Source organism: Sarcophilus harrisii, chromosome X (assembly GCF_902635505.1).
Source record: "Sarcophilus harrisii chromosome X, mSarHar1.11, whole genome shotgun sequence".
NCBI lineage: Eukaryota > Metazoa > Chordata > Mammalia > Dasyuromorphia > Dasyuridae > Sarcophilus > Sarcophilus harrisii.
Genome location: NC_045432.1, coordinates 38,136,246 through 38,160,436, shown reverse-complemented (window position 1 = coordinate 38,160,436; position 24,191 = coordinate 38,136,246). Strand labels below are relative to the sequence as shown.

Sequence of the window (24,191 nt, the reverse complement as noted above, 5' to 3'; positions counted from 1 at the left end):
ATCTTCTCATTTGTACTCTATATATGTCTCTATGTTATAAATGTGTTTCATATTGATGCACCCAACTTTTTGGTTTTCTTTTCTTTTCCTCTAATGTTTGACTTTTTGATAGGGAATTTGATCTCTTCATCATTGACAGTATGGATTATCTTCTGTTAGATACATATATCTCCATGTCTACACACAAAGATATGCCATAAAATCTAACATAAATCTATCCCATTTTTTGGACATCAGCACTTAATCTCTGGGATTTATTTTGCCTACAATAAACTGAAGCTATTGCCTCCCTCAAAAATGTCCAAACCTTTCCATTCCCAATTCCCATTTCCTTAAGTTGACTTTTATTGTTATTTTCTCTTTTGTTTTATCCTTCCTGTCCTAGCTCACATAAAAGTTCCAGAAGTAATCCTCACTGCCATCCCATTCATTCTTCTAGTTCGTGGTATTAATTTGTAATTTCTCTTTCCAACTTGGTTTTCTAATTATCCCATCTAAGATTCTCTAGAATGCATTTCAAGGAATGTTAATTCGCAGTGGAAGCAATGGGTTGCAGTGCTCTGTAACCCTAAGGACACGAGGGCACAATTCTGTCATTTGTCTTTGAGCTCATTACATCCATTTTGTTGTCATCTCATTATTCCTTTGAACTTATGACCCCTTATTCAACTAAACTATGCCAAGAGTCTCAACCATTTCCTTCCCCCTAAGGGGGAGATGCTTCCCAGATGGACAATTTTATCGTGAAGAAGTGGCTTTCCAAAGGATCCAATCTCTCTTTTCCCTGAGTATGGTTCATTGCAAAATCTCTATCTGATGCTATTCTGCATCTGGGAGAGTGCTTCATAGAGTTACCAGATCATTATTTTTTGGATGCCCGTGCCTGATTTTCCTGCCCATGCTTTTCTGTTCTCCTTTCCAATGTTCTGTCTTTACTCTCACATTCTTAAGGCCAAGGAGCAAATTGAAAGCCTGTTCTTTGTCCATCTCCCCTCTTCAGACCCAATCAATTATTACCTGGACCCTCCAACCCCACCGTCTAATTTCCTCATCCAAGGAATCTAAGTGACCAATTACAATACTGACATGAATAAGTAGATGAAATATTTCCCCCTGAAATAGAAAATCATTTCTTCTATCTTTTATTCTCTTGATTTTAGCCCATTAATGCTCTCTTTGACTTCTCCCTATCTCTGAGCTCATATGCAATTTTTAATAGCTAAAAAATTTGGGCTTTATTATTTTTGCTAAACAATATTAAAAAGAATTCTTTTAAGGTAGGGCTAAAATTATTTACTTTTTAATCTCTGTTTTTTTTTTTTTTGAGGGGAAAGATCACGACCAAAAAAATTGCTAGCTAAATTTACCCTTCAAGCTTTATCTAATTTCATGAATATTATCCACAGTCTCCCTTATGATTGATTTAAAAAAATGGCAACATATATTCTACCTAGTATTACTGTTCTGAGGCACATGAGGAAAGGAATGCTAATTAATTCTTATCAGGTAACCAAAACCTGGTAAACTAAATTTCCAAAACACTTCTGTTTTCTATTTGCTGAGCATAAATTGTCATCAAGTGGTAAAGAGCTGAGGTATATATGGATGTATATGTGTATAAAATATATATACATTTATAAATGCATATGTAAATAGATATGTGCATATTGTGTATATTGTATGTATATATATATATATATATATATATACCCACATACACATACACATACACACACACACACATATATATATATATATATATATACATACAAGATAAATATGGAGGAAAAAGGGAGCTAACCTTCAAAAACATGACACTAGCAACTGGAGTAGACTCGAAAAGCCTCCTAGAAGTGGCTTTTGAGCTGAGACTTAAAGGAAGCCAGAGATTCTAAGATTTAGAGGTTGGGATTTGGAACCTCGGAAATATGACTGGAAGTATAGATGTAAGCAGACAGGAAAGGTAGGAAGGGGCTGGGTTTTTAAGAGCTTTTAAAAGCCCAATTTGGTCATTAAGAATTTTACTAGGTAGTGGCTTTTGCTGGCTGTTCTCTTCCATCTAGCTTTAACTGTTCACATCACAATCAGATCCTGATACTCTCTTACTCTAAATACAGTTTTAATCTGTTAGCTGCGGACAGATTCCTAGCCTTCCATCTACTTATTGGACACATTCCCTGACTGGTCCTCCTCTAGACAGATCCCTGACTCCAGTTCTGCTCCCCTGACCTTTACACCTGGCAATAGTTAGCTTTCCCACTACGCTACTGTTTTCATACAGATCCTGACCAGTCTCTGAGACCTTCCCTGATATCACTCCCCCCATCCCGCTCACCCATCCCACACAACCCCCCAGTTCCCTTGTATCTATCTTGTACATACTTACGTATGTATATGTTGTCTCCCTGAATAAAATGCAAACTCTTTAAAAGCTGAAAATATTTTCCTTTTGTCTTTAAAAACCCAGTGTCTGATACATAGTAGGCACTTAATAGAGGCTTCTTGACTGGTTGATTGGCAGACCCCTTGACATATTCTTTGATCTCTCCCCTTGGGGATATATGCCTGGTGCTGTTAAGTACTCTTTGGACACATTTCTTGATCTATTTTGGGACCTCTCTCTGGCCCCCTGGTTCCTCCAATTGTGTCAAACAAACAGAGAGACCATTAAACTGTACGTAAAGATCCCCCGCTGTGGGCTGCGTGTTGATTTTGTTTTTTAAATGTTATACTAAATATTTTTATCATTTTTCATTTATTTTGTTCAATATTTCCCACTCCGTTTTAGTCTGATTCGGCCTGGCTGAATAGTGTTGCTGAGTGTCTGATGCCTCTGATCTCCTCTATGGACCGATTCCCTGGTCCATTCACTTTTTGACCAATAAGTGGCCCTTTGTCAACTTTCTGGACATATTCTCTGAACTATCTGCTTTGGCACAGACCTCTGGCCTTTTGCATATTTTCTGGAAACATTCCCTGACCTATCTACTTTGGAAAAGATCCCTGGATTTATCAACACGTTCTGTGATCTGTCTACTTGGAGACAGATTGCTGCCCCTCCGACTATATTCTGGGCCCCCACCGACTTGCTTCTGGCTATCCCTCTACTTTCCCAACACATTTCCTGACCTGTATACATTGCAAGAGACTGCCATCCCTCTGCCCACTCCCGGGATGCCTACCAACTTTGTCACGTATTCCTTACCCTTCTGTTCGCCTATTTTGACTCATCTGTTCTTAACCAATTACCGATGAGCAGCTTTTACGTTGGACCTATAGTGTGTCCAACACAAAAATTTATTAATGCAAAATGCCTAAGGAAAAGGACAAAAGGGACGCCTAAGTGGTGCAGTGATGAGACCCAGCTCTGAAGTCAGGAGGAACAGAGTTCAAATCTGATCTCATTCAACACTTCCTAGCTGTGTGACCCTGGGCAAGTCACTTAACTCCAATTGTCTCAGCAACCAATAAATAAATAAATTCTCCAATTTGGAAAAGGACAAAAAACCAGAGAGATTGAAGGGGTGAGTTTTTAGCAGGATCATCGTCACTAATGCCAAATTTCCAAAAGCTAGGATTCCTAACTATCATAACCCTGAGATCTTACATACTGTTTGACCCCATGGTACTACATGGTAATACATGGTAGCCTATACCTACCTCAAAGATATCAGAGAAAAAGGAACTACCCACAATACCAGAGGAGCTATGATAAAACAAGCTATCTACCTCTTTTCAGCAAGGTGATAGACTAAATATGCAGAATGAAACATGTTTTTGGACATGGCCGATGTGGAAATTGGTTTTGCTTGACTTAGGTATATTTGTGATAAGGGTTTTTTCTTCTTTTTTTCCCCTTATGGGTGGTAAAGGTGTAAGAGATTAAAAAAAATGCTTTCTAATTGAAAAAAAATTTTTTTTCATTTAAAAAAAGCCTCAGGTCAGGCAGTTTCCTTAAATTCAGAACAGAAAAACAAACTGATTAAAAAAAATTAAATACCAAACTAGAAATTCTGAAAGGAGAGATTAATAAAACTGAAAGTAAGACAACTATTAAACTAATAAAACCAAGAGTTGGCTTTATGGGAAAAACCCAACAACATAGAAAAACATAAATTGAAATGCTAGTTCAAAAGCACAATCATTTTTTCCTATTCCATTTCATTCAACAAATAACAACTTGATTTCTGTTCTATTCAAGTATTATTTTAGTCACTTTAATTTTTGAATGTCAGTTTCTCATGTATAAAGTGAGAGTGACATTTATTTTTTGCTTTTTGATCTGATTTTTCTTGTGCAGCAAGATATAAATAAGTATTCCTATTTTGGATTTAACAGCTATTTTTTACCATGTTTAACATATATTGGATTATATACCTCTATGGAGGAGTTGGAGGGGGAGAGAATGGGGGAGAAATTGGCACACAAGATTTTCCAAGGGTCAGTGTTGAAAAAATTATCCTTGCATATGTTTTGAAAAACAATAAAAATAAATTTGGCCAGTCTTTAAAAAAATGAATGATAGACAAGATAGATGAGCACAGGACTTAAAACTAAAAGGAACCTTAATAGCAAATTGGGGAATAGCTGAATGTAAGGGAGTTTTCTTGCATCATGTGTCAAATATGAGGAATTCTGACAAACACAGGAAAAGAGGCAGCATAACATAGTAGATAGTTGGCCTTTGCTACAAGATGACCTGCGTTCAAGTCCCACTTTTGATATTTATTGGCTATGTGACTCTGGTTGTTGTTCTTTAGTCATTCAGCTGCCAACTCTTCATGACCCCTTCTGGGATTTTCTGGGCAAGGTTACTAGAGTGATCTTCTCTAGTGAATTAAGGCAAACAGAGGTAGAGTGTCACATAGCCTGTGAATATCTGAGGCCATATTTGAAGATAGGTTTTCCTGATTCTAGGCCAGTGCTCTATTCACTGAGCCATCTTGCTGCCTGTGTGACTGCACAAATCACTTAACCTCTCTGTGCTAGGGGGTACTGCTCAAAATCTTTGCATAGAAGATACCAACTTGATTTAGTAGAGTATTTCCTCGTTCCTTATGTCAATATAGAAGAACCCTAACCCTATGGGAAAATGTATATAAACGGATCAGAGTGAAGAAAGCAGAAGCAGGAAACTATCCATACCTCAATAATATGAATGACAGTGACAATGAAAAGCAATGGAACTCATATTAAAGGCCATTGCCAATATTGATTCCAGAGGGCAGATGATGAAAATCTCTTTCTCTCCACTCAGAAGACAAGTGGGGGCCTATTGGAGTGGAATATTGCATATAATGCCAGATATATTTGCTGTGATTTTTTTTAAAAATTTTTTTCTTTATTATAAGAGAGGACTTGGGATAGAGAGGAGAATATTGGGAAATGTCTCTTGTATAACAAATAAAAGGCATAAAAAGCTTACAAATCTAAACAAAGTAACCTTAGAAATCACCTACTCCAAATAAGACCCAGTCAAACAGCTACTAAGTGGTAGAGTTGGCATTTAAAGCAGCTAGATTACCCAAATCCATATCTGTTGTTCTTTCTTCTCCACCTTAATCTCTTATATGTGTTAATCTCTTAACATTCTAAGAGTATGTGTAGTGATCTGGAGAACAGACAAAAAATAAGACAGTTCCTATCTTTATGGATACTTTTTTGTTTATTTGGGTTATTTCTTCTTTTTAAATTTTTTTTCCTTATGGATATTATAATAAAATGTTAGAGGAGAAACATGGAAATGGCCAACTATCAAGTATGGCAGAATGTTTTAAGTGCCAAAAGAACAGTACAAAGTACTATGGGGGTTTAGAGGAGGGAGAATAATGGCTTTACCTTATTCATTTTTGTATCCCTCTTCAGTACCTAATGTGTGTAGGTTTTTAATAAATTTTATTTTTAATATTAATACTAATATGATAAAAATTATTTTAATAATTTAATATTTGGGGGCAGCTGGGTGGCACAGTGAATAGAGCACCACCTCTGAAGTCGGGAGGACCTGAGTTCAAATCTGGTCTCAGACACTTTACACTTCCCAGCTGTGTGATCCTGGGCAAGCCACTTGATCCCAATTGCCTCAGCCAAAAAAAAAAAAGAAAAAAAAAAGAACTACTTGTTGGCTTTCATTTGAATGCCAGTAGAGTGGTCAAGAGAAGTTTCATGGAAGAGATAATATTTGGGTTAGCTAAAATTTTGACAAGTAGAAATAGAAAGAGGGATGAGATAAGAATCTCATGCTGAGAGAACAATATGAGCATATATGAAAGAATAGATATGATCAGGGCATATTCATGAATCGCAGCCAGGTGTCTTTGGCTCGAGTGTCAGGTAAACATAGGGGCACAGTGGCAGATTTGGCTTTTTTCCTAATGTTATGGGTGAAATACAGAGTAAGATCACCATATAAATCTTACAGATGAAGGGAGTTACTATATATCTTTTAGTGAGAACATATAGCCTATACCTAGCAGATATTAAGTACTTAACAAGTGCTTGTAGACCGAACCTCCTTAGTACCAGAACAGGCAAGCAATTTCAATAATTCAGCAAAACAAATCTGTCATGTCAAACAACCTCTTGACTTACCTTGTCCTTTTTTTAACTGGGGGGGGGGTTGCAATCGTTTCTTGACTATTAAAAAAAAGCATTTAATGAAGAAGCAATCATCAAAACAGTTTGGTACGGGTTAAATATTGAGATATCTATCAGTGGAACATTTTAGATACACAACATATGGAAGCAAACAAACACAGTGGCATAATAATACTCATTAACCCCCAAAGTCCCAGATTTTGGTGTCAGGACTCATTTTTTGATTTAAAAAATGTGGGAAAAATCAAACAGAAATTTGGCAGAAACTAGCATTAGACCAGTACCTTATACCATATTCCAAAAAGGTTCGCATCATAAACAAATTAGAGAAACAAGGAAGAAATTTGTCTGAGCCCTATGGAAAGGGGGAAAATTCATGACCAAACAAGGTATAGAGAAAATGACAGAAGATAAAATGGACAGTTTTGATTATATAAAATAAACAAGCTTTTGCACAAACAGATCCAACGCAGCTAAGATTAAAAGGGAAACGGGAGGGGAGAATCTTTGCCACAAGTTTCTCTGACACATCTCATTTCCAAGATATATAAGGAACTTATTCAAACTTATAAGAATAGAAGCTATTCCCAAGAAGATCATGGTGTTTAAGAATATGAATAGTAAGTTCCGAAAGGAAGAAATACAAACTAACTTACATATTTTAAAATGATACAAATCACTAATAAGTAGAGAAATGCACATTCAAGCTACTCTAAAGTTCCAACTCTCACTTAGCAGAATGGCAAAGTTTACCCCCCAAATGACAAATTTCAGAGAATCTGTAGGAAAAGGGGTACACAAATGGACCATTAGTGGAGCTGTGAATTGGTAATGGCACTCTGGAAAGCAGTTTAGATATATGCCCCAGAAATCACTAAAGTATGCATGCCTTTTGAATCAGCAATACTACTAGGAGGTATATACCCTTCAAAGAGATCCAATTAAAAGGAAAAGGTCCTACATGTACAAAAATATAGCAGTTCTTTCTTGATGACAAAGAGCTAGAAACTAAAAGATATACTTATCAATTGACAAATGGCTGCATAAGTTATGTTGCATGATTATAATGGAATATTATTACTCAATAATATATACCGAGTTAGTTTCAAAGAAACCTTGAAGAGTTGCTTGAATAGATAGTGAAATTAGGAGAACAATTTATTTATACTAAAACAACAGCACCAAAAAAGCAAACAATTCTGAAAACTTTAAGAAATATGATTGAAAAAATAACCATTATTCCAGAGGACAAATGATGAAGCATTTACTCACTCCCTGACAGAGATAATGAACTCGGGGTTCAAAATGACACACATCTTTTTTGACATGGCCAATGCAGGAATTTGTTTTGCCTCTTTCTTACAAAGGCTTTTCTTTTTTTTTTTTTCAGTGGTAAAGAGGAGAAGGAGGAAGTGAAAAAAATCCATTTTTGTTCATTAAAAAATAAAAATTAATTTAAAAGACCATGTAAACATTTTGGTAATCCTGATAACAAAGGCAATTTTGTATGATAATCCAAATGAAGCATGGGAAACCAATTACCTACCCTACTTTCTATGATAGTAGTAGTGCTATAATTTGCTATAAAATGTTTGATTTGTTCACAGAAGTCAGTGTGGTTCAGTGGCACTTAGGCTTTCTCCTTTAACCTGTCATCCTTCATCCTTGATACGAGAGCATATCATCTTCTCTCCCCCTGAAGCTCTGCTTGGCTTCAACTCCAAGAAGATGCCCCATCCAGGATAAACTGGTGACTTCTAATCTCTTCACCAAACTGCCAACATAGGCTTGGATACTCAGATACCTTCCCACTTCCCTCAGTTTCCCTCTCATTGGAGGACTGGAGGATGGAGTACTAAATGCCTCCCAAAGCCTTTCTTTATTGAGGGCTGAGATTGGACTTCCAGCTCACTAGACTCTCCATCTACAACTCAGCATGGTTTCTCTTCCTCCCTTCCTCCCAGCTTCCTTTTGTGTTGTCTTCCCCCATTAAACTATAAGCTCCTGGAGGGCAGGAACTGTTTTTTTCTTATTTGTGCCCCCAGCATTAAGCATAGAGTCTGGCACAGAGTAGGCAAAGAGATAATAGTAGGCATAGTAGGCAAATGTTAATAAATTTTTACTGAATTGAATTGAAATTTTTTCCTATTGTATCATAGGATACATTTCCCTTCTGACAGATTTTGATCCTTTTCTTCTCTGAAGTTCCTCACTGGTGTTATGTGGATGTGGTGGCCTGCTTATACCCACCATGGATGTCTTCTTTTCCTTCTGAACCATTTATTTTCAATTTCTCAGAGACTCTTGTATTCTGCATCAGGCAACCTTACAGCAACACTGGTAGAATATTAATAAGAAAAAGATGGGCCTCTATTTCTGGGGAAAGTGAAGTCATTTAAGGACCTCTGAAATTTTCTAAAGTTAATCTAACCCTTTCTCTTCCTTTGTTTAATTCTGGGCCCAATGCATCAGTTTTTACCATGTATCCCAGATATACAGAATGGACAAGCTGAACAGGTTATCCTCCCATCTTCATGTCAAAATAGAGCAATAGAAACCCTTGATCTCCTTGGTCTTCCCTGTATTGGTTGTCAAATAGGAATAGCTAGAGGATCTCACTATAGACAGGGAATACCTCTTCATCTTGGATTCCATACTGGACCTTCCTCATAGTGGCAAATAACTATGGTGAGTATATATTCTACTGTTTTTTTATTTGCCAGATTTAAAAAAAAATATCATTTAGCAAGTTTACTTCTATTATGTCTTCCAAAGAATCTTAAATGACTCTGTTATATAGGTGGTAGAGACACAGATAAAACTTCTATTAAATGCTTACTCTGTTCTGGACACACTGCTGATCACCCAAAGATATAAATATAAGCAATCAGTATAATCTTAATTTAGGACAGAGCTTAAATCTGAAAGAGGGAAGACACACACACACACACACACACAAAGAAGAAGCTTCAAAGGTCAAGGAAGGAACCTATACTTCAGAAATAAGATGACAGGTAAGGAGAAGTCTAGAGTCAAGTGAAATGTGGCTTTGGCCCATCCTGAGAGAGTAGTACAGAGAGGCAGGCACCAATTAGGAGAGAGGGTACTAAGCATGGAAGTTTCTCCAGGGCAAGGTAGCAAGAGAATAGGAGAACTTGGAGAGAGTAAAGTGAAGCAAGTTTGGGGCTCCTATGATATAGATACGGATCTGGGTGGTAACCAATCAGGAGAGCATAACCTCAGGGTAAAGGCTTCTCCTGGAGGGCCAGGAAGGAGAATCTTCCAAAGGATAAAGTGAGGCACGACCTCCATGTCTCCATGTTGGGAAGGCGAGAGAGGAGGGGTCACTTTGTTGGACTGTATCAAAGTCTTTCTTCAGCATCAACAACCAATCAGCACAGTAGACTTTTATATTCTTTACATTTCTCTAATCTACCAAAATAAGTTGCCTAAAGCACAATTCCAACAACTTCACCTCCCAGTTCAGGAACCTTCAGGGGGTCCCTGTTGCCTCAGAGATAATATCCATCCTTTTCGGCTCACCATTTAAAGTTTTTCCCCTTATTGGGTTCCTGTCAACCTTTCCAGACTTATTCTCTTCAAATATCCTGTGTTTAGCCTAATTGAAGTATTTGCTGAACCTCAAATTTGGGCTGCCATCTCCCGTTTCTGGGCCTTTGCCCAAAATGTCCCTCAGGCCTAGAATTTTTGCCACATTCCCTTTGATTCCCTAGCTACTTTCAAAGCTCTGGTTCTTAAAGATTACCCAAGTAGTTAGAGCTCTCTCTCTTCCAATTATCATACATATACTTATCTGCCTTCAAGTCTATGCAGCCAGGAATGGCTGGGTAGACCTTTGGACCTGGAGGTAAGAAAGGTTCATGTACCACCTCAGATACTTAACAGCTATGTAATCTTGGACAAGTCATTTAATGTCTCTGTGCCATATTTATAAAATAAGGGGAGGGGGCATCTAGATGGCACATCTAGAAGCACTAACCTTGAAGGCAGGAGGTCCTGAGTTCAAGTCCAGCCTCAGCCACTTAACACTTCCTAGTTGTGTGATCCTGGGCAAGTCACTTAACCTCAATTGTCTTCTCAAAATAACTATCTATCTAGATATACACAAAAATAAATATATATGTGTATATGTGTGTGTGTGTATGTATGTGTGTATATATATATATATGTGTAGGGGTTTGACTTGATGGCCTCCAAGTTTCTTTAAGGTTCTAAAAATATTATCTCCATATTGTATTTCCCAACTTGGTATCCCAGAAATCCCTTGAGGGCCAGGAATATCCCATCTCTCCATTGTCCAGCTGTCCCTTCCTCGTGCATGGTAGATATTGAATAAATGCTTATTGGGTGGAAGACAAAGGTCCTGTTGCAAAGGGTAAGAAGAAAGGATTTTTGCATCCTCCTTCCTCTCTCCTTCCCAGATTTTTCAGGTAGGCTTTGGCGCCATGGGGACAGGATTGGCTTTCGCCAACTGAGCGTCATGACGAGGCCCTAGAAATCACCAAATTCTTTCCATTCAACTAACCAATACTGAGGAAGACTTAAGAAAAATGAAAATTGGGGTTTGGCTTATTTGTTGTCCTTCTTATAGTTTAGGGGAATATTCTGAAGGAGTCCAAATTAAAAATCTAGGCCTCAGGAAAAAGAGGCGAGCGCCATCTGCTGGAAGTTTGGAAAACTGCCAAACCCCAGAAAGGAGCTGAGAGTTGGTGCAGGGCTGGGGAGGACAATGAATGAGACCCCTCCAGGGAGTGGAGATCCAGGATGCCCACTTGGGAGAATTATTAGGGAGCGAGAGTTGGTGGAAGCAGGTAAGGCTATTCCAACACAGGAACAACTCAGAGGAGGGCCAGGGCAAGGAAAGGACGCTCAGACTTGTACACTACAGCTTTGCATTATTTTAAATTGAAAGTGCTGTCATAAATGCCCACTTGTATCTCCTGCTTCCAATCTCATCCCTCTAATCGACTCTTACAAGATCTGCCAACACAGTCTTCCTCAGGTGTGGGTTCCCAGAGCACCAAGGTGAGCCTGGAGCTCTGGAGGTGATGACAGAAAAGCACATGCTTTGCTAAGTCCTACCACTCTGCAAAGGGATTTCTTAATGTAATTTTCATTTTTTTTCAACTAAGAAGCATTTTTTGAAATTAATCTGTCTTGTCCTCCATCTTCTTCCCCTACCAAACTGAACAATTTCTAAAAAATGGAAAATAAAGCCCATTGTACACAGTTACAATCTGGCAAAAAACACCAAATTCCCATATTAGCCATGGCCAAAATTGTATCTCTTTATGCATTTTAAATTCATCAGCTCTCTCTCTCAGAAGATAAGTGGTATATTTCCTCTTCATTCATGATATATCATCACCCTAAATTCCCAAATCTTTCAAACTTTTTTTTTCCTATCACGTTATCTTTGTATAGATTGTTCTCCTAGTTCTGCTCACTTTGCTCGGTATCAGTTTATAGAGGTCTTCTCAGTTTTCTCTGTCCATTTCATGGTTTCTTATGGCACGATAATATTCCATTACACTCATATGCCACAATTTGCTTAGTAATCTCTCAATAGGAGGGCACTCCCTTAGTTCCCAATTTGGGGCCACTGCCATGAAAGTGCCATAAATATTTTTTTGGATTAATAAATAGGTCCTTTTCCTCTTACTTTGCTGGATAGGTAGTGACTCACTGGGTCAAAAAATACATACAGTTTGGTAACTTTCTGGGCCTGCTCCCAGATTGCTTTCTAGAATGGCTAGACCCATATTTCTAACTCTACTAACAAGGCATTATTAAGTGTCTGTTTTCCCAACTGGAAGAGTTTCAGCTTCAAGCTGGGTGACAGACTGCATATGTGTTTTGGCCAGGTTCAGAGAGATTGGCCAGGTAGGCTATAAGATGATGAGTTTTCCAGCCAGAGCAACCTTTGAAGAATATCTCATATGGTAGATGACGCTCGTGATGTGTATCGCTACACCAGTGAAATCACACAACCTCAAAAGGTTGAAGTTTGCACCATTCCATGACTCCCTCCTGCTTAAGAAACCTTTATCGACTCGCTATTGTCTATAGCAGGGGTCCTCAAACTTTTTAAATAGGGGGCCAGTTCACTGTCCCTCAGACTGCTGGAGGGCCGGACTCTAGTAAAAACAAAAACTTTGTTTTGTGGGCCTTTAAATAAAGAAACTTCCTAGCCCTGGGTGAGGGGGATAAACGTCCTCAACTGCCGCATCTGACCCGCGGGTCGCAGTTTGAGGACCCCTGGTCTATAGAATATATGTGTATATGTATAGACATGTGTTTTACACATTTATTATATATATATATATATATATATATTTATATCCATACATGCATATTTATACATTTATGTGTGTGCTTGCATATATGTAACATGTATTTTATATGACCCTCCACAATGAACTCATCCAAAACGGAACTCATTCATTCTCCTCCCAAATCCTCCTGACTTCTTCACTTTTCTACTACTATCCAGGATACTATCCAAACAAGCCCATCACCTCAGTGTTCTCCACTCCTCACTCACTCACAGCCCATAGCCAATCTTTTTCCAAATCTTGCTGATTCTCTCCCTTTATGACGTCTCTTGGGTACGTCCCCTTCTCACTTGTGAAGCTTCCCTCACACTGAGACTATCTATCACACTAGCTTCCTGACTGGCCTCCCTACCTCGGTCTATCTCTCTGCTCCAACCCTATCCTCTGCTCAACGGCCAAAGTGATTTTCCTAAAGTCTAGGTTTGACCCTGTCATCCTCCCCCACCCCCATGGACACAACTAAAAGATCCCTGCCTCCAAATTCTCTGATTTAATGAGTCTAAATTGTTTACTGGACAAGAGAGACGACATCTCCAGGAATGTAAGATATAGGAAAAGTTGACGTCTTGATTTCTAAACATACTGAAAAATATTTTCTTGGTATCCTAGGAAAGATGGAGAAGAAAAAAAAGTGGGAAACGGCATAAGCCAAGGAGAGAGACATCTTAAAGTACAAATTTATACAAAAACCGGCTGGTTTGTTGGCGTAAAAATGAAACTGACACACGAGGAGGGGGAGAGGAGAAAAGGCACTTGCCACAAGGAATGGATTAAAAATCGTTATTCTCTAGTGAACCAAATCAGAGAAGTTGTCACAGTAAGAGCAGGATTTACACATGTGACTTTCCAAAGCTTTCTATTTAATTTCAAATTCCTCTTCATTTTCAAATGTTTCTGATATAATAAGCTCTCAGTGCACGAGGATGATGAGAAACACATTGATTCAATTTAGGAGACATTTATTAAGTGCCTAGTATATGCAGAGGCCTGGGGTGGGGGGAGAGGAGACAGTTAAGACAAAGTCCATGCTATTCTGGAGCTTATAAAGTCTAATAGGGGGACGTTGCCCAGGCCCAAAGAATTAGAATACTTGCAGGATCTAAGATTTCTTTGGTACATTGAGCCATTTGGTCTAATGGAGAGCTCCATTACGGGAAGCCATGCACTGACAGATTGATCACCTTTGAGAGTCGCTACGGCCAAAAAACATTCCCCTTCCAGTTCCGTGAGAAATAAAAAGGGGACGGGGGCAAAAGTGGATGGGAACCCACTACTTTGCCCACCATGGGAATAATTAGGGAAAGAGTATCAGAGAAAGCTTCATAAAATAGGTGACATTCAAATAAATACTTAAGGTAAAATGAAATTCAAAAGGTCAACACAGAACTCAGCAGCCTGTGGGTTTTTTTTTTTTTTTGAGTAGAAACACTAAATTTTAGCTCTTTTAAATTGTTATTACAATTATTTGGAGAAGGGGGCGATCAGGATTATGGGACTTGCCCAGGGTCACCCAGCTAATAAGTGTCTCAGGTGATATTTGAATTCAGGTCTTCTTGGTTCTAGGACAGGCGCTCTATCCACCGCATCACCCCTCTGCCCCAGTTATTAGCGCACCTTCATTTACTGTGTCATAGAGGCCTTGTGATCACATCAGTAGAGGGTCTACCAAGGCCAAATTAATCACAGATCCGTGGAGTACACATTGGAGTTTTAGTTGGGAGAAACCGAGGTTCAAAGCCTGCCTCTGACAGTTAATAGCTATGCAGCCAGAGGCAGATCATCTCACCTCTTCCTGTTTCCTGGCCTGAAAAAACAGGAATGAGAAGGGTGTTGTTATTATTGTTCAAGTCCGACTTGTGGCCCCATTTCCTTCTCTAGCTCATTTTACACATGAGGAAATCGAGGCAGATTAGGTGAAGTGACTTGTCCAGGGCCACATAGGCCCTGGAAGTCTCTGAGGTCTGATTTGAACTCAAGAAGAAGAGATACTGGCTGTGTTTGTCATTCCCTTCTCGTGCTCATTTTACATTTGAGGAAACTGAGGCAAACAGAGTGAAGGGACTTGCTCAGGATCACCCAGCTAGTAAATATCTGAAGCCACATTTGAGGTCCATTTTTTTTTTTTATTTCAGTCCTGATGCTCCATCTACTGCATCACCTAGCTGCCCAGGGATAAGAATTCCTATCCATTTCTATCCATTAGCTCATTTAATCCTCAGAATAAAACTATAAAGTAGGTACTCTTACCCCCTCCTGCCCCTCTCCCCATTTTCTGGATGGAAAAACTCAGAAGGACTAAGTGACTTTCCCATAGTCACATTAGCAACATATGAGCCCAAGTTTGCTCGTCTCCAAAGCCACTCAATGTTTATTCCACTACACTCAAGTACTATTATTCCCATTTTACAGATAAGGGACCTGAGACTTGAAAAGATTTAGTGACTTTCCAGTAGCTATAAGAGAAGGCATAAAGAACTCAAACTCGGGTCTTCTGATTCTCGCTCCAATCTCTTGTCTACTTCATATCAATAATGGGGATCGATGACTCACTCTTATAGAGCTGGGCCAGACATAGGGAGACTCATGTGTGAGAATGTGCCATATGTGTATGTGTCTATATGCATATAATAATAATAGCATTTATCTTCCCAACAACCCATTTTGCAGATGATTAAACTGAGCCAGATGGTGGCTAAGTGACTTACTTAAGGTCACACAATCAGTGTCTGAAGCTGGATCTGAACTCAGTTCTCCCCGACTAAATCTATCCACTTTGCCTCTCAGCTACCTCAACATATATCTATGTCACCTAGGGCAGGTACCTTCTCTGAGCCTCTATTTCTTAGTGCTTGCCCTACTTCCTTCATCTTTTCCAAGGCTTATGTGAGGGAACTCGTGGCCATTTGGAGGATCTGCCCTTCTGGAGGGGTCAGGGCTTCCTGCACTGTTGCCGATCCCAAGCCTAGACTAACTCAGTGAATTGCCACGGCTCAGAGATTCGCCCCCCTGTGGCCAAGCTGCCAGTTGGCCCGGGGTTTGGCTAGGCCGATCCCTGGATAATGGATATTTTTTCATGCCGCTCAGCTCGTCCTCAAAGCCTTTCTAGTTTGGCTTGTCCCACTAGTGTTTATGCTCCGTAGGCCCGGGGACTCCTTTGTAGCGCGATGCAAGTTTGGGGACAGCCTGTGGATTGCTAACAATCATAACTCCTATTGATAAAACCCTGTGTGGGAAGGAGTTTATTTCATATCAGATCATGTGAATGCTGATTAAACACCTACTGTGTGGCAAGCACTGTTAAATGCTGGGGATACAAAGGAAAAATGACACACTTTCTTCCCTCAAGGAGTTTACAAGTCTATTAGAGTGCCAGTGGTGAAAGTATTATCCCCTTTTTACAGATCAGGAAACTGAGGCTTGAGAAGTTAAATGATTTGTCCAGTCACACAGTAAGAGATGATAGGGGCCCCTTCTAAAAAAAGACCTTTCCTGAATGCCTTCCTCCTTACCCCCCACAGTGACTGGCGCCCTCCCCTGGACAGAGTCACTTCCTGTGTATTTTTTCTTCATGTTTATAAATGCCGCCCATCCTTCCAAAAAAAGGATATAAATTCCTTGAGGGCAGGAACCATTTCTTTTTTATCTTTGGCTCCCCAGTGCCTGGCACATAGTAGGCACTTAATACTTGGTAAAATACATGAATTCGGTTTGAACAGAGGGTACCAAAATTAGGGTGAAGTGTCCGTTAAAACTTTATATGCATCCCAAAGCACCCAGAAATGTTCCTTTCCTTCATTTCTCCCCCTCTCCTCTCTTCCAAGGAGGTCTATCCTTTGGGGCTGGAGGGAAATAACAGGATTGTTTCTGGGAATGGGGATTTGAGAAAGGTCAAGGAAGAGGCCCATTCTTGACTGGAGCATTCCAATCCCTTTGTTGTGCCTGCCCTGCGGAGGCCAACAGATGAGGGTTAAAGCCTTTCTGAGGCCCAAAGGAGGCCTCTTCCTTTCCCACCCCTTTCCCCAAGATGGCAGTAGTGTGAAGGACGAAGAGAAGGACCCTGCAGTAGCCTGCCAAGGCCCATTGTACAACTTCCCTACACTTTTGTTATGAAGAGAATTCAGTTGAAGACCAAATCGTTTCTTTGACTGTCAGGCTGAAATATTAGCTTACATGGCACTGCTTATATTCACGGACTACAGATCTCAATGGTTTTCCCAATTGCCTAAAGTAGAACAACAAACATTTATTAAGTTCCTAAAAGCAGAATTGATATGCCAGTTCAGTTAACTCCTAACTCTTCCAAAATTATTTAGATCTCTCTCTTCTTTGAGGGGGGGAAACTTAAATTTCTCTTTTATATCAAGGAGTCCATAGATTTAAAGCTGGGAGGAACCTCTCTTCTTTGGCGGGGGAGACTTAATTTTCTCTCTTTTATATCAAAATCATAGAATTAAAGCTGGGGAAACTTTTCTTCCTTGGGGGGTAGATTTAAATTTCTCTTTTATATCAAGGAGTCCATAGATTTAAAGCTGGGAGGAACCTCTCTTCTTTGGGAGGGAAATTTAATTTTCTCTCTTTTATATCAACGTCATAGATTTAAAGCTGGGAAGAACCTCTCTTCCTTGAGGAGGAGGAGACTTAATTTTCTCTTTTATATCAAAGTCATAGAATTAAATCTGGGGGAACTTTTCTTCTTTGGGGGAGGCTTAAATTTCTCTTTTATATCAAGGAGTCCATAGATTTAAAGCTGGGAGGAACCCCTCTTCTTTGGGAGAGACTTAATTTTCACTCTTTTATATCAAAGTCATAGATTTAAATCTGGGGGAACTTTTTTTCTTTGGGGGAGGCTTAAATTTCTCTCTTTTATATCAAAGTCACAGATTTAAAGCTGGAAGGAACCTCTCTTCCTTGGGGGGGGGAGATTTAATATAAGTCATAGATTTAAAGCTAAGAAGAACCTCTCTTCTTTGGGGGAGGCTTAAATTTCTCTTTTATATCAAGGAGTCCATAGATTTAAAGCTGGGAGGAACCTCTCTTCTTTGGCGGGGAGAATTAAATTTTTCTCTTTTATATCAAAATCATAGATTTAAAGTTGGGAAGAACCTCTCTTCCTTGGCGGGGGAGACTTAATTTTCTCTATTTTATGTCAAAGTCATAGATTTAAATCTGGGGGAACTTTTCTTCTTTGGGAGAGGCTTAAATTTCTATTTTGTATCAAGGAGTCCATAGATTTAAAGCTGGGGGGAACCTCTCTTCTTTGTGGGGGGAGACTTAAATTTTTCTCTTTTATATCAAAATCATAGATTTAAAGCTGGGGGAACCTCTCTTCTTTGGAGGGGGATTTAAATTTCTTTTATATCAAAGTCATAGATTTAAAGTTGGGGGAACCTCTCTTCCTTGGGAGGGGGGAGACTTAATTTTCTCTCTTTTATATCAAAGTTATAGATTTAAATCTGGGGGAACTTTTCTTCTTTGGGGAAGGCTTAAATTTCTCTTTTATATCAAGGAGTCCATAGATTTAAAGCTGGGAGGAACCTCTCTTCTTTAGGGGGGGAGACTTAAATTTCTCTCTTTTATATCAAAGTCATAGATTTAAAGCTGGGAGGAACCTTTCTTCTTCGGGAGGGAGACTTAATTTTCTCTTTTATATCAAGGAATCATAGATTTAAATCTGGGGAACTTTTCTTCTTTGGGGGAGGCTTAAATTTCTCTCTTTTATATCAAAATCATAGATTTCTCTTTTATATCAAGGAGTCCATAGTTTTAAAGCTGAGAGGAACCTCTCTTCTTTAGGGAGGAGACAAATTTCTCTTTTATATCAAGGAGTTATAGATTTAAAGCTGGCAGGAACCTCTCTTCTTCGAGGGGGGGACTTAAATTTCTCTTTTATATCAAAGTCATAAATTTAAAGCTGGGAGGAACCTCTCTTCTCGGTGGGGGAAGACTCAAATTTCTCTTTTATATCAAAGTCATACAATTAAAGCTGGGAGAAATCTCTTCTTTGGGTGGGGGGGAGACTTAAATTTCTCTCTTCCATATCAAGGAGTCAGATTTAAAGCTGGGGGAACCTCTTTTCTTTTGGGGAGAGGCTTAAATTTCTCTTATATCAATAAATCATAGATTTAAAGCTGGGAGGAACCTAAGAGCTAATTTAGTGTCATCCTCCCATTTTACAGAAAAGAAAGCAGGCCAAGATTAACTAATTTGTCCAAGATTATCCCTCTGTAGAACTGGTAATTAGCAAAGCCAGAATTTGAAACTTACCTTAGCCTTCTGCTACATTTTCCTCCCTTTTACCAAGAATAAGAGAGACGGACATTACATTATTTTCTGTAGTTAGCTGTCTTGTACTCAGTCCCCCATCATAGTATGGAGGTGACTATGGTTCACAAAAACTATAGCAATAAATAATAGATACTTTTTAAAATAAATTTTATGCTTTTATAAATATGACCTCATTTTATCCTCCCAAGCACTCTGGGAGGTAGGTGCTATTGTTCTGCCCATTTGACAGATGAGGAAACTCAGGCAGACATAGGTTAAGTGACCCAAAGTCACACAGCCAGTAAATGTCTGAAGCTGAATTTGAACTCGGGTTTTCCTGACTCCAGGCCCAGAATTCTAGCCACTGCAGCCCCAGCTAGCTGCCTAAACTCTGTTAGGATCTGAGTCAGGACCTGGAGACCTATTGTATCTGTGTCACTCAAGGACCGGCCCATCTAAGTTCAGAGAATCTCATTGCCAAATTGGCCAGAAGGCCATGCATTTTGTGGCGGTGCGAAGTCTCCGATACCATGTAAGATGTAAAAGCAAAATGATCCACTTTAATGAAGAGAATACATACACTAGTAGTTGATCTAGTGGATAGCATTGTAGTTCTTGAGTTAGGAAGACCCGAATTCAAATCCTGACTCAAATACTTAGTAACTGTGTGACCCCGGAAGAGTCACTTCTCTTTCCCTTTTCTTCATCTATAAAATGAGGGATTGGACTCAGAGCCTCAAAGGTTCCTTCCTGCTCTAAGCCTATGATCCTCTCAAATGACAGATCTTTGAAGTATTCACTTAACAGTGAAATGTGGCTGTTTAATGCAATAATGGAATGAACGCCGGTCTTAAAGTAAGGATACCCGAGTTCTGCTGTTTGCCAGACCTTGGACAAATCAGTGGCTCATCTGCAAAATGGGGATATATCATGGTTGCTTTTAAGTTGCTGAGAAGAAAGCATTTTGCCTATAGAAAAGGAGATAGCCAGTGCAGAACTTCCCATCTCCTACCTCCATGTCTTTGCATGGGTCGTCCGCCATACCTAGAAGGAGCCTTCTATTCACTTCTGCCTCTTGGAATCCCAATCTCCCTTCAGAATCCCATTAACTGCCACCTTTGATTTTTCAAGAGGATTTCCTGCCTATTATTATTATTTAATATCTTTATTAATATCTTCACTTCCAAAACTACTCTGTAAATACTCATCTGTATACCCATTGTATATCTGCACCCCCCCTCAACCATCCCCAATGTAAGCTTCTTGAGCACAGGGACTATTTCATTCTTGTCTTTGTATCCTCGATGTCTAACGGTCCCCGGTACATAGTAGGTACTTTTTAAATACTTGTTGTTGAACAAATAAAAGCTGGGTAGCAGAGGGAACTAAATTAAGGATTAGAAATGTGTTGCTTCAGTGATCAGTAAATGTGAGAGTTGACTACATCATAATAATGCTCATGAAAAGGATATCTGAATACTGCTACATCTTCTTTGTCACACTAACACAGTACATCATAACCTCATGAAACAAGACAGCAAGTAAAACTAAGGCAGGCAAGTATCTCTCAACCCTGATTCCAAAAGAAGGGTCCATCTTGAGTGACACACCTAGGACAATGGCAGTAAAGAACAATGGAGCACAAATTAGGATGACATGGAGATCTTATGCTCTTAGAACCCATCCGTTCCTACCTGTCAGCTGGGACAGTATTGGCAGAAGACTGTTGATAGTTCCTCTTCATTGTGTCCTCCCATCCAGCAGGGAATTTGGCTGCTGAAGTGATAGCATTTTGGATAGAAAGATCTGCTGGTATTGCTCGGGATACCTTCACACATCTCCTTCCTCCCCGCTCCCGTTAAGAAACAGATGGGAAATCAAGACTGTCCAGCTAAGCCAAAGCCTTTCCGAGATGAAGGGTGTGGGAAGGCCATTCCATTGGGAAGGCCGAAGGAAATCTTCCTAGCGGTACATGTCATACGGGACAAAGGACACGTAGTTTTCAGGCTGTAATTTCATGTGTGTAAACCCCAGGTGTCAGTTGGTATTGGTAATGGAAAGGAAGAAATATAAGAACCAGAGGAAGGCTACCAGCTATTGGATAGAGTGTTGATCGATTGACTGGATGATCCTTCATAGAAAGAAAAGCATGGACTAAGATTACTCGGAATGAGAAGGCATGGAGGGGTCGTGAGCTCAACCTAAGTACCAAACTCCTCCCTATCCTCCAGGGGACAGAAGTAATAAGATGGATTATTTCAATATCTCAAGGATCCGGGATGTCCCCAGTATACACAGCACCTCTCCGCCCATGCAGATTCCAACCCCTCCATGCTCCGTGCATTCATGAGTTGCTACGGCTAAAAAATTAAAATTCAGGACCTCGTGGCCCATTTTTTTCTGATGCTGTGCTTCTTTTCAAACTTAGCTAGGCTGGCCTGATATGACAGACAGTCTGTCGCCAATTTGATAGCATTTGCTGAAGTGACACAGGGCTCGAGAACCTAACCCCAGCCAGCGTGGAGCTCGGTCGAAGTGCCGCCAACACAATGTGTGTTGTTTATAACTCACCTTCACAGGTTCTCGTTGCCCTCCGTGCCTGGCTGTGCTATTCATTGCACAACCTTGCATTCAGTAGGCGTTTAACAAATGTCGAAATGAACGTAAGCTCTTTAAAGGCAGTGGTAGCGCCAAGCAGGTGCTTATTGAATTTGGTTGTTGACCGAGGCTTTACCGAGTGTACAAATGGAACTCGCTAACAAATTAAAGAACCATTTCACTAGTTTATTATCCATCTGGGTCTCATTTTCTTCCTCGGGAAAATGTAAATCATTTCAACCTATATTTATTAAGGACACTATGCTGGGCTTGGGGTGGGAGTGGATGTCAAGCTAGATTTTTCCTAAAGTTCTTTCTACCTCGCTGGGACTCCGCTGTGGTACCCAACAAAGATGTGTGGAAAAACCCGAGACACGTAAAGGGACCTTTGGGCCCACTTGGAACACTTAAGGGACCTTTGGGCCCATCTGGTACAACCGTTCCCCCAGGTCAGCGTCATCAGTAAGGTGTAAATAAGCATCCTGGAGTGATGTGGTAGAACTATGGAAATACTTCCCCCTGCTGGCCAACTGGGGAAATACAACAAACCCTGCTTAAAAGCAGACTAGCCCCTGCTATGGTTGGTCACTGACCGGTGTGTAAATTTTAAACAGGTAAAGCTAAAGGTTAATGGAGGGATATCAACAGCAGAGGAGTAGAAGGGTGCTTTCTTTGAGCTGTTTAAGAGGAACCAAGGGACTCACTCTTCTTACCAAGGCTAACGCCCCTCTGTTTGTCCCCTTGATGTTCCCAAGTGTTCTGGGGCTTTGAACTTTGCATCAGTTAGCCCTTCTCTTCTCTGTCTCTGTCTCTCTCCTTGGTCCTGCCTGAAGAACAGCTTCTAGGGTTCCCCCATCCTTAAACCCTTCACCAGACTCTGCCAAGCCCTGAGGTTACAAACATGTCTTTCTCACTTTCACTTACAAACTGTGGGGAGGAAATACCTACGTTCATCTCCCTCACCATTCACTCACTTCACAGCCCCTAACCATCCGGCTGCGGACCAATCGCCCCTTCATTGAAATTGCTCCCTCCAAGCCCTGTGTTTGTGTGAGTGTAATCTCCAGATTTACCAGAAAGATCACTAACGGTCATCCATAATTATTAACCCATGTTGTTCTGGGGTTTTCTCCCCACAGAATCTCAGAACTTAAAAGGGACCACAAGAGGCCATCTAATCCAACCCCTTCCTGGACAAAAACCTTCCCTCCCACGTGCCAACTCTTAGTCGTTCCCTTGTGGTCTTAAGGGTTCTAATGGGGGAGAAGCTATTACTTTGAGCCAGTGAGGTAGAGTAAAAAGAGTGCTAATGCCGAGTTCAAATCCTAACGGGAAAACCACTAGCTTTATGACCATGTGAGGAACCTGTGCCTCAGTTTCCTCAACTGTAAAATGAGGTTTAACAGAGGGTTGTCGGGAGGCTCTGTGGGAAACAAAGTGATTTTTTTTCTCCCGTGTCACCTCCCCACAGAAGGCAGACCATTCCACTCTTGGCCAGCTCAATAGCTTTTAAATGACTTACAATCTTTGAGTGATGCATTTGTTGAATGACTGAAGCCTTTGAGTGAACCAGAAAGTAGAGCTGGTAGGAAAAGAAGAAAAGATGGACTAAAAAAGCTTACCTTAAACACCTGCTAAGTCTGACATCCCAAATCTATAGGAACTGGTAGAAATTTAGAAGAGTAAGAGTCATTTTCTGATAGAGAAGTGGTGAAAGAATAGGAACAGGAAGATTTGGAAATAAGAAACAAGTCTCACTAGTCATCTGAAAGTGTTTAAGATCCCTAATAATCAGAGAATGTAAATTAAAACCCTGAAATATCTTCTTGTGACCATCAAATCAACAAAGATGGTAAAAAGTCGGGGGTGGGGGGGGGTGGGTCGGGGATCCTTAATGTTGGTGAGGCTTCTGGGGAAACAGACACATTCATTCACTGCTGGTGGAACTATGGGCTGGTCCCCGCTGTTTCGGGAAATAATATGGAATTATAGAAGTGACAGAACTGTTTGCAATCTTTGACCCAGAACCCACTAGAGGCTTCTACTCCAAGGAGGTTAGTAAGAAGAAGAAAATCCCAAGGAGATAAAAAAAAAGTATTCACAGCAGCACTATTTGTAATAGCAAAAGGTTGGAAATACAACTCTACGCCAGACAACCAAGGGCATGGCTGAGTGAATCGTGGTACGGGAATGTGATGGAGTATTATTGTGCTGTAAGGATGACCGATATGAAGAATTTCCAGAACTATGGTTAGACTCGACTGAAATGATGCAGTGGAAAAAGAATAACCAAAAGAAATACAAAATGACACGAGGTAAATGAAGACAACATCCAAAGGCTACAGAACTCAGGTTAAATACAATGGACCATGTTGG

At 40.0% G+C, this 24,191-nt stretch overlaps 1 protein-coding gene across 2 annotated transcripts in view; it reads right to left on the bottom strand.

Annotated features, from left to right (window-relative positions):
• Window positions 1–24,191, bottom strand: part of CCDC160 (coiled-coil domain containing 160) — a 71,495-nt gene that overhangs the window by 36,224 nt on the left and 11,080 nt on the right. The window lies entirely within an intron of this gene.